The sequence below is a fragment of the Artemia sp. Qi Xiang Cuo genome, chromosome 4 (assembly GCF_049724085.1).
Source record: "Artemia sp. Qi Xiang Cuo chromosome 4, ASM4972408v1, whole genome shotgun sequence".
Classification (NCBI taxonomy): domain Eukaryota; kingdom Metazoa; phylum Arthropoda; class Branchiopoda; order Anostraca; family Artemiidae; genus Artemia; species Artemia sp. Qi Xiang Cuo.
Window position 1 is genome coordinate 36,954,957 of NC_142797.1, and position 8,313 is coordinate 36,963,269.

Consider the following 8,313-nt stretch of genomic DNA (forward strand, 5'->3'; position numbering starts at 1 on the left):
ACTTGGCAAAAAAAATACAAATAATAGAAAGAAAGGTGTCACCATCGTTTTACGGCCGATAAGAAAATCAATAACATCATTCTTTTTATAACCGATTCAAAATTAAAAATGGAACTGATTTCAAAAAATCAATCATTACGCATATACAAAAAAAAGGTCATAATAAATGTATATCCCTGCTGAAAGAAAGAATAATAATGTAATAAATAAGAATATCAAACAGTATCTAAAGAGTTAACTTAAACTTTAAAATTCAACCACCAGACGCCTGAAGGTACCAAAGAAATGAAGGCCTATGTGACTACTGTGCGTGTATTCTACATTCTTAAAAAATGCCACCAGAGACTTAAATTCAGCCAAATGCAAGGGATTAGCATCAGTAAACAACCTGGGATACTAGTTCTGGCCGTCAATTTTGATTTGATTAACAATCCGACAATCAGTTTCTTGTTTGGATTGTTCCATTGTAAGGAAAATTCAAAAGCTTAGATCATGATAAATTTTGTACTGCCTTAGGAGATGGAAATATTCTTTTTCAAAAAAACCATTTAGCTACTTTCTTCCTTTTTCCTGATTTTGTCTTTACTGTTCGATGCTATTTTCCTTGATAAGCATAGGCACCAGGAACATTCGAGGTCTTTTTTTCTGTTTTTTCGGGGTCGAGGTCAAGGAAAAAATGGTTAATATTTTACTATAACTACTTTTGTAATGGAAACACCATCAAAGAAATGATCAAAACTTCAATATAATAGGAAGCTGCTTTGGATATCGCATAAACATATCATTTGGAATATATTATGGACTATTTTCAACGCTCAGAGTATTTCATTTTGAGATGCAGTTTTACTAAACTATTGCCCAGAAGTAATTATCTGGTTCAGTGTATCTCTCGAAAGTCTTTTATTTGAAGAGCAGGAGTGGTCATTTATCCCACCGATTTGAATGCTTTCTTTTTGCAACCCTGTTATCGTCATTTTAATCCTGGACTCCCCTAAAATAAAGTTTAGCATTTTTTGTCCCCCTTCCCAACCCTCCAGTTTTAGTGAAACAATGCCCCAGCTCTGATAATGAAATGCTTAACATATAAATAAGCAGTCAATACTGAACATTACCAGAACTGTTCAAAGAGGATGGGGGCTACTGGGACAGCTGCCCGAGCGCCGTGCCTGGGGGCGTTTCCCAATTTGATAAAATTTTTCATTTTGATTCGGCTTTTTCGCTGATGTTTGAGTCGGGAGGGGGCATAGTAATTATTTTTGCCCGGACACCACCATCCCTAGGAACAGCTCTGACAATGACGGGTAAACGTTCAGTTTTTCAATTACTTTGCTAGCTAAAAGCCCTTGGACGGCTATGTCCAGACTAATCTTCATATTCTTACAAACTTTCTTCAACTGTGGAAGAAATATCCAGGGCCTTGGCTATTCTACTTTAATATCTTAACTGCACCCATCGTCTTTACTAATAATAATACCAAGGTAAGTGAAGCTGTCAACTTGATCGATCTTCTCGTTACTCAACGTCAAATTTCCATCTTCACTTATTCCTAGCCTTAGCGGCTTAGTCTTATTAACATTAATTATCAAACCTATTCTATTACCCTGAACTCGTAAAACCTCTAAAAGTTTATTCATTTTCCTCACACTTTCATCTAGGATGCTTAAATCATCAGCATAATCTAAGTCCAGAAATGTTTTACTTCCCATTTGATTCTGTATTCTCCTATTGCCTTTCCTCTGCTCCTAAGACAAAGTCAAACAAAATCATCCATATAAATGCTTTACGTCCATTGTAGTGCCCACGCTCTCAACTTGGTCATCTCTTCTGTAAGCTCTATTCTGGCGTTTAAGCATTTCTTCGGTGTCTTGTCACAAGTCTGCAGTTTTTACCATACTTCCCCACTCAGGAAACAGAATTTAAAAGAGAACATCAACGGAATACTACCGGATTCGAGGAAACATACTTTAACTGGACTCTACGAAACAAGATGGATGGAGCGACACGATTCAGTCTTGTCTTTTCTTGAGCTGAACCGACCAATCCTGCGATCCCTGTAAGCTCTTGAAGAGAACGGAAATGCAGAAACTTCTGCAAAAGCGGCGCAGTTGCTGGACACGATGAACCAGTCGCAATTTGTTGTGTGTCTCCATGTGGTCAAAGAGCTTTTCTGCCTTACGCTTCCACTGTGCAATGCTCTTCAGTCAGTTGACTGTGATTTGGCAGCTGCATGCAGGCACGTGAAAACTGTCCTTTCAAGAACAAAGGAAATGCGAGGAAATGCTGCTACTGCTTTCATGTCTATTTTCGACGAAGTCCAGCGTTTTGCCAGCGACTTAGGACTGGAGATGACTCGTCCAAGGACGAGAGGTGGCCGGAGTATGCATGCAGATGATCCAGACCTTCTCAACCACTATAGAACCTCACTCTTTATTCCTTTCCTGGACCACTTCACTTCCAAGCTGAAACAACGATTTGTGCTTCACCATAAGAAACTGCTGTCAAATCTCAGCGTCCTTTCTCCTGCCAAAATTGTTTCTGTCGATCTGAAGGCATTAAACCTGGAGTCGTTGGTTGAATTGTATGGCGATATTCTTCCCGAACCAGACTGTCTGAAGCAAGAGCTATGACGCATCAAGTGGGAGAATGTTCCGGTATCAGAGAGGCCTACTTGTGCTGTGTCTTCGCCTCAGGCATGCGAAGCCGCCTTTTTTCCAAATGTTTTTCTTCTTCTGGCTGTTCTTGCGACGTTACCTGTTAGCACTGCTACTCCGGAAAAAATGTTTCTCAACGCTCAGAAGGCTCAAAACCTGGCTGAAAAATTCAACATGAGAAGAAAGATTGAGTGGCTTAGCCCTCCTTGCAGTCCATAGGGACGTTGACATCTGCCCGACAAGGTCATCGACATTTTTGCAGGGAAGAAAAATCGTCGCCTGGATTTCGTTTTATCGATATTCGCCCTTACTTTTAGCTAAAAAAAAAAAGAAAACTAAAAAATATATAGACTACTTCTACTATTTTGCTTCTTTTTGCGTTAACTGTTTTTGCTGTCTCCAAAAAAAAATTACCTTGTAGTATTTAACTGTATGTAAATACTTGTCTTGTTTTTGCGTTACTAAAAAAGAAATGCACCTTAAAGATACGAAAGTATGCCTAGTGGACGCGTCCTTGTTTGCAAGGGGCGTACTAACGGTCTCTAGCTAACGTTATGTTGCTCGAGGATGTTAGACAAAGTCTACGGGAAAAAATCGGGTAGAGCCCCCCCCCCCCGAACAAAAATCCTGGATACGGTCCTGTAAATGGGGATAGAACACGACCCTGCTCAACTCCTTTAATTAGGATTTAATACGAAACCGGCAACCAACCTCATTTCCTACTTTAACCGCAGCAGTGTTATTCTAGTACATTGCACTAATCACTTTAATGTATTTGTCTGGTATGCCATACAAGGATAAAACCTTCGCTAAGGTTCTTCTATCATTTGAATCAAACACTTTCTCATAATGTATAAAACTGAGGACTAAAGGTATCTTATGACTCAGGCCTAATTTTACCTAATTATGAAAATTTGGTCGACAAATCCTCTACTCTTCCTAAGACTGCACTGTTCTTCTCTTAGAACTTTGTCTGTAGCATCTCTAAATCTGAAAAGTATCATCATACTAAGTAATTTGATACCTACAGAAATTAGGCCAATTCCTCTATAATTACCACACTCACTCTTATAATATTTCTTATACAGGGATTTAATTAGGGTTTTTCCAAAGTCACTAGATACTTCCCTTTTTTCAAAAATCAGATTCATAATCTTCAACAACTTATTTCTAACCTCAGAACCACCATATTTAAGAAACTCATTTACCACACTATCAGCACCTGGACCTTGTTATTTTTTAATCATTTTAGTGCCGTCACTAATTGTTCCTTGCAAAATTAATATTCCTTCATATCAAGGGTGTCACAAACTTTTTCATTTTCGTCTATATCAATTCCTGTAATGTCCGAACTACAATATAGGCACATCTGTCGATTCAAAAAAACAACCAAATCTTAAGATTGGCATGGTATTTTCTTGATTTTGGCGCCGCACCTGTATTTCAGAAGCGGAAAATTAAATTTGCAAGAAATTAGTTCAAAGAGTTTGCACCAACACTAATTTGAGTCCAACTATTCAATTTTAATATTATGTTTTCTTAACTTTTGTCAGATTCCTGTCAAAGGTAGGAAAACTGCTGTTCTAAGTTTCCATCTTTTCTAGTTTTAAAAACTATGCCTTAAATCTATACTCTAATTGGTCAATCAAGAATTTTATGCTTGAAAGTTGAACAATTTTCAACTGGGCATAACTCTATCCTGGTTTAGCACATTCTCAAAATATTCTGTCTCTTTGCCTTTTTCCTTATCATTAATTGTGGCCCCATTCCCATATTTAACTGGGACAAGTCCAGATCGACTACTCCCTCTTAATTTATTATCATACCACTGCAATATTTTACTATTATGTCGTCTAACTGCACTTTGCATATCCCCGGCAAGTTTATCATGGCCTCCACTTCACGCCTCCTTAGTTAATATTTTAACGCTTTCTCCACTTTCTTTACATTCCTCTTATTCTCAAATGATCTCTCACTCAGAGAGTTCTTGTACAAGCCTGTTCTCCTCTCTATTAAACATAAAGCATTTTAACTAATATTCCTAGCTGCTTTCCTAAATTTCTTCCCAAAGATACCATCAGCAAATTTACAAATTGTTTCCTAAAATTATTCCATTCACCTTCTATATTGTCTAATTTTAAACTCTTTAGTTTAGTATTCAACTGTTCCTGGACAGTTTCTTCCAAATTTTCATCCTGGAGTCTACTAACGTCATATCTTCCCTGAAAGTAGATAACCGTCCAACATTTTAGCTTTAAAATAACCATAGACACAACTTGATGGTGAACTTTACTTTTAACATCAATAACAGCACTCCTGTACACCCTAGTATCTTGTATTGACCCTGCTAGTTTTCAGTTTACAATAATATAGTTTATAGAGTTAACTGTCTTACCGTCATGTGAATACCATGTTAACTTATTGGTCTTTTATGACCAAATACTGTATTGGCTATAACTAGATTGTTATACTTAGAATATTGCAGCAGCCTTTAGCCATCACTGTTTTTTTTTCCTACACCAGATTTAAAAAGGCTAGGATACCATCTATCCCTATTTCTACTAATCTGAGCGTTAAAATCTCCTAATAAAAACACCATTAACCTGGGACCCTGTCTATTTGTTTTTGTAACTATATGTAAAGTTCATCTGAGTCACTACTATCTCCGTCAATCGGTTCCAAAGGGGCATACACTTCGATCACTGATACTCTGCACTTTAGACATAAAATGAGAGATTAGCATTCTATAATTAATACCTTCCCAACCTAAGCAGGACTTAGCAGCTTCCTTATTCATCGTGATCCCTACTCCCTGTCTATGTACCCCATCCATCAAGCCTGAATAAATAAAATTCTATATCACCTGATTTCAGGTGATATACGCTTGAGATGTGATTTTATGAAACTCCTAATAAGTCCAGTTCGAAGCGTCTGAGTTCGTCAGTCAAAATATCGACATGGTAGTTATTTTTTAACGTTGTAACATTCCAAGTTGCAATTTTCATGTTCTTGAAATCTTTGAAATTGTTTTGGCCTCACGAAAAAAAAACAGTCCCAGAACCCGTGCGAGATGGGGATCAATACATCTTCTCAATTCTACACCGAAGCGGTTAAGAAATCTTAGAACCGGGCAGCAAAATGTCCCTAAAACCTCCAGTTGAATGCCTTGTGCAATCCTGGCTCCATCCTGGTCACAACATGGTTTCCAGCACCTGGCGATGCCCTTCTATCAACAAGAGTTGAAATCTTGCACAGACAACCTCAAGCCTATGTAAGGAGACCTTAATTTTGTGTAATTTGGTAACTCAATTTTAGTAAAGCTTGGAATTCCCTTTCGCTTCTATAGATCAGAAATATAGCGACAATTTCAAATTAGCTTGAATTTGAAAATAACTTCACTTTGCGTAACTAGTCATAAATCTTGTAGTGACACACTTTTGTCCAAGAATCGAACGACTTTTGAACCCGTGATAAATATTTAAAGACCTAATTTAGACCCGTCTTGGGTATAAAGCAAAAAGGAATGCAAGGCCTTGAAATACTGGAAAAAAAACTACTTTTTAACAAAAAGTTGTTGATTGGCTAAAAGAGCAGGGGAGGTCGCTAAACGGATCAAGTAGCAAAATGAATATAACTTACGGATGAGAGACAAATCGAGTAGTTTTGCCTCGGAACCACGGACTATGATTAAGTGTTTTCTCTGTAAATTAGGATAAAAAGCTACTACTACCCTGCATAAATTTCCTTTGAGAACAACTGAAGTAAGATAATAAGCTTCAAAGAGATTTATGTTGCCTGTGCTAAACTCAGTTCTTATGCTGAGTTGAGTTAATAAACTTAATACTTATATAAGAGATATAAGCTAGTGCTGGAGTCAAAGCACGACATTTTATTATAATTTGGTGATTTGGGGTATATTTGGTTAGAAAACGCTTGGGTACCCTAAATGAAATACAGCATTTTCTAAGGATTTAAATAGAAATAAAATTAGTTTCTTCTTAGAAACTGGAACTTGAGAGTAACCTAAGGTTTAAGTACAAGATAAACCCCTTAACCTTAAAGAATAAATTAAAGAGCTTTTGTCTCCTTCTTCCAGCTTAGTGACCTTTGGAATTTACCTAGGGTTTATTAAAATCTTATATATAAGAAGATTTGAACTAGAGGGAATATAATATTCCTCCCATAACAAACTCTGTGACATTATACGAAAGAGGGACCTATTTTTCTTTTTGGCCACGTTTGCATTTCCCAACCCGTGCTAATATTATATAGAGGCAGTCCTGATGTTTTACAGAAGGGCTCGGGAAGAAAGAGGAATTAAATTGCTAGATTAAAATTTCCAATCTCTTCCGTCCAAAGATCCAATTTTCTCTAGAAAGTTGTAGTTTATCAAAGTTCCAAAGAACACTAACTTCCTTTCGGATATAAACCTGAAACTTGGTTTAATTTATACAACCATTGAGATCTGATAAATTGAAGTGAGATCTGATTCCAAGGAACGACAATTTGATGCAAATAATTTTAATTACACTGGTAACCAAGTCTGTCTGATTATTCAAGTGTAGTTATTTCAGTTAGAAGTATTCGATAGCCTAGAATTAACTTAATCCTTTTTTCTCGGTGAAAATTTGTGGATTGAACAAGCAGACCCATAGAATATTAGACAACAGACCTAGAAGAGGTTGAGAAGTATTCAAAATAATTAGAGTTAGAATATTTTCCTTTTATTTCCTTTTATAATAAATATCAGTTGTTGCTGGATTCTGAGTACCGATGTTACCAAAGCCTCAGTTATAAAACACTACCAAATATTTAGCCCTGATTAAGTAGGGGCAACCTTACACCTATTACTTCCGACTCAATATATATTTATGCCTGCAAATATTATGTTACCAAGGAGTGGCAACCCATAACAGATAAATTGGCTAGGAAGAGGTTTTTCAGCCCGAAAACTCCCACCAAAACAGACGAAGCCCAGAAGAAATATCAAGTAATCAGAATCCAGTGCAAATACTGTTCGTTTACTAGGCTATAATTTACTCGAGGGGCACCACTCCTCAAGTGGGAATATTGTTAACCGCCAGGTCCCCAGTCTTGCGGGAGCCACAAAAGGATCCAGGCAGCCCATAGCAGAGGTCGTTGTCCATAGATCTGGATCTGACACCCTGCCGTAGTTGTCCTCTTATAGAAGATCCTCCCACGATCGTGTTCTGCGTCACCACGGAAAATAACCCATTGACGGAAGAAGGTTTGTAACTCACGGGACGTGTCCATACAACGCCGCAAACAAATCTAATAAAAATTTTAGACAACCATTTTGTTAAGCATAGTTGAAAGTGCAGTAACTATGTCTTTTGGAGTGCCCCCCCCCCCGACACACAGCTCTCGGGAAGGGCTGTAAGCTATGCGATTCGCCCATTGTTTGCATATAGGATTTGTTATTGAGAAAGGTGGGTATGTTTGACTTTTAGTGTCTTAAAAAACGAATGGCATTCAGGTGAACCTTTCAGTGAATACTGATGTTAGCAAAAAGTGTGAAGGCCGCCACTGTTCTGCCATATAGAACAATGATGAGAGAACTTTGATGATATACTCATCATTGATCTCAGACCACTGATCAGAGCAGAATGATGAACGAAGTTTGTATAAAACGAAAAAAAAA